At 40.6% G+C, this 3183-nt stretch overlaps 1 protein-coding gene across 2 annotated transcripts in view; it reads right to left on the bottom strand.

Annotated features, from left to right (window-relative positions):
- The window catches only part of kcnmb2 (potassium channel subfamily M regulatory beta subunit 2), a 21202-nt gene that overhangs the window by 9917 nt on the left and 8102 nt on the right, over window positions 1-3183 (bottom strand). Inside the window, exon 1 of one of the 2 annotated variants that reach the window (XM_015385792.1) lies at window positions 1015-1280. The exons of the other annotated variant lie outside the window; for it this stretch is intronic. The gene's annotated coding sequence lies outside the window, so the exon portion shown is untranslated. Of the gene's footprint in view, window positions 1-1014; window positions 1281-3183 lie in introns of those variants that run through there. 2 annotated transcript variants of the gene reach the window in all.

Genomic DNA, 3183 nt, shown 5'->3' with positions numbered 1-3183 from the left:
CATTTGTGGTCCAAAGAATGCCTAAGTCATTTATTTAATCTTAGTCATTATGAAAAGAAAAAAGTGTTCTTATTATGTCAAACATCATCCTTTGATACATACTTACAGACTTAAATTATTATTTTATGTGATCATTTCAATTTCTGGGGGAATATTTTGTGTTTCCTGGAAAACCTGGAAAAATGACTTATGCGATTATTTTAAGAAGGTGACGATATGCATGTGTGTGTGGGTGTACCTGTCTAGCCCTCAGAGTGAGGACCATTTTTCCAATTTCACCATCAGATTGAGGACAAGTTGTTGCAAAGTGAGGACATTTTCCTGGTCTCACAAGCCATTTTGCTAATGGTTAGGTTTAGGGCTAAGGTGTCTATTGGGTTAGGGTTAGGGTGAGGTAGGCATTGGTGATGGTTACGTTTAGAGTTAGGGCATAGAAAGGGTTAAAAATGACTGAAAATTAATGGGAGTCAACTCATGGTCCTCTCTACATATAGCAGAACAAGTATACGTGTTTGTGGGTGTGTGTGTGACTCACATCAAGCAGTGATTGTATGACATGCCATTCAGCAGGACAATTGTTTCACCAAAGCAATCCAAAAGCTATTTAGGGTGAAGAGGCGGAAAAACCTAAAAGGCTAAGCTGGAGAACGGAAATAAATCTACGAGAGAAAACATGAACATGACTAGAGAAGAAGCAGACAGAACTTAGTAAAGAAATCCTTCCAATTCTGGTTCTTCATTAAATACCAAACAACTGCTGGGTGCAGCTTACAGATGATTTGAACTCTTTAGTTGATAAGTTAGAGAAATATCCCAGTTAAAATACTGGTTTCTACAGTCATTTCCAGCTGGTTGGTTTGATTTGCCACTTTTTGTCCAAGGTGTCATGGAAAAATGATTTCAGTGTCATGATCTACAAAGTATTTCAAGTGGTGTAAACAAGTTATCAGCTCCCGCAGTCCTACACACAACCCAGTGTCTTATATTTCTTTGATATGATCGAACAGAACTTACCTGACTTCTGTAGGCAGACGGACCCAGATCAGCTGCAGTGTTTGGGCATTGTTCTCCCAGCAATGCACCCGCCACCCTATCCTGACCTGACCTTACTCTTGCTAAGCCTGTCCATCATTTTCATACACTTATCGTCTGTCACTCCTACTGGAGTAAATCCTACCTAACGGGTCTTGAACCCTGGGAAAACAAAGTGTAATCGATCCACGCTTTACTGGTTTTCTTGAGGCGGGTTATTGAAAGTGAGATAACACCAGCGTCACCAGCATCCGTCAGATGTGGGAGGTATGTGGGCTGGGAGAGAGTGTGGAGTAAAAAGAGAAGGGAAGGACTGTAGGAATGATATCTGGGTTCAGAGCGTGACTGGGATTAGATCAGGCATCGGCTGTGACGTCCTGTCCAGACAAAACCAGGTTTCAGTGTATCCCACAAGCTTCTTGGTCAGATAGGAGGTCTTGCCCTAAAGAAGCAGATTATATTTAAGATAGGCATCCCGAAAGTCTGTCCTCAAGGGCCTCTGTCCTGCAGATTTTAGAGGTTTCCCTGCCCCAGTACAGCTGATATTCATTCATAGTTGATTAAAAGGCTTTTGCTGAACTGCAATAGTCAGAATCAGCTGTGCTAAAGCAGGGAAACCTTTAAAACCAGCAGGACAGCGGCCCTTAAAGACAGACTTTGGGGATTCCTAATTTAAAACCTTCTGCTTTTAGAAGGTATTCAACTCATTGAGGATTTAACACCAACACATGTTTCTCCTCTATGGTGATAGTGTGGACTGCCTAGTTTTTAGTTCACACATCCACCTCTTTTGTGTCTTTTACATCCGTTGATTACATTTCATCCTTACACTCTAACTTTTCTGTGTGGGAAAAAAAAAAATATTTAGCTCTGCCTGGCATAGCCTGAGTCTTCTCATATTTGCAATAGTAATGAATAAATTGACGGATTCCGTCTGACCACAGTCCATATGGAATAGATTTTAGTCATAGTGCTGTGATTGTGAAAGTGTGTGCAGCAGTTAAGCTCTACTCTAGGGGAAAAAGCAAGCTGCAGAAAGAGGATAGATGATTTGTTAATGGGAAAAAAAGCTTAAACAGTGGAGGAGTTCACAGTGATTTTCTCGTAAAAACTAGTTAATTTTCTCATTATCGCCATAACAAGATGATTGGTGTGTGATAAAACTGATCACATCCTTCAATACCACAGCAGCTGGAGGGGATTTATAATTAATGGCAGCCTATGTGTAATTCTGTAAATAATCCTGTGTTTAACTTTCAGGTAACGAGATGACATTGTTGGTTTAATGATTTGCTTCCACTTCTGATTCATAAGCAATTAGACCTATGCTTCTGGTGACTTAGCACTTGGTGCTTCCTGAACAGCCCTGGTGTTACGCCTGTAACAGGTAGAGGAAGCAATAATCCCCAACATGAGTCCAGATTAAAGATTCTCATTAAAAAAACATGCAATCCAATCCAGTTAATGTTTATGTTTGACATGTTGAATTGTGATGGAAGATGTAGCCCATCTGCTTTAATGTTTGAACAGTTGGTACTCTATATATCTACAGATCTAAAGTTAGCACACAGCTTCAGTCGCTTCAGCTAGTAACCACTGATCAGGCCCCAAATCTAGGTGTAGTACTGGATTCAGATTAAACCTCCAAAAGCTTTTAAAGACAATTACAAGGTCGGCTTTCTATGACCTGAAGAACATTTTCAGGATTAAAGGACTAATGTCTCAGCATGATCTGACAAACTAATCCCTGTGGGATGGGAGTCAGTATTAGTAACAATCACGTGATTGGGACGGTACAGGATTAAACATTAACGGGAGCAGACGGGAGCGGGAGGAAACCGATAGTAACTAAAAAAAAAACTAGGATCGATGGCAAAAAATAAACTAAATTAGAAAGAAAAAAAAATCCAGTACTGGCGCCGCCATTTTGTAGTTTTTTCCCTTGAAGCCTGCACTATAATGCGAGTCAAAAAAAACTACCTGACCCAAAAACCTACAGTGCTTCCGCTCAAAAACAACAAATTCAGATTCAATGGCTGCGTCTCAATTCGTAGCCTGTGAATTGGCAGAAATCTTATTGAAGACAACAAGAATGGAAGTGGTGCAGGAGCGGGAGTCATTCTGAATGGGAGCGGGATGGGAGTGGGAGTA

Source organism: Cyprinodon variegatus, unplaced genomic scaffold (genome assembly GCF_000732505.1).
Source record: "Cyprinodon variegatus isolate N-32 unplaced genomic scaffold, C_variegatus-1.0 Scaffold348, whole genome shotgun sequence".
In the NCBI taxonomy this organism is placed as follows: domain Eukaryota; kingdom Metazoa; phylum Chordata; class Actinopteri; order Cyprinodontiformes; family Cyprinodontidae; genus Cyprinodon; species Cyprinodon variegatus.
Note: the sequence above shows the minus strand (reverse complement) of the source record. Positions and strands in the feature narration are given on the sequence as shown.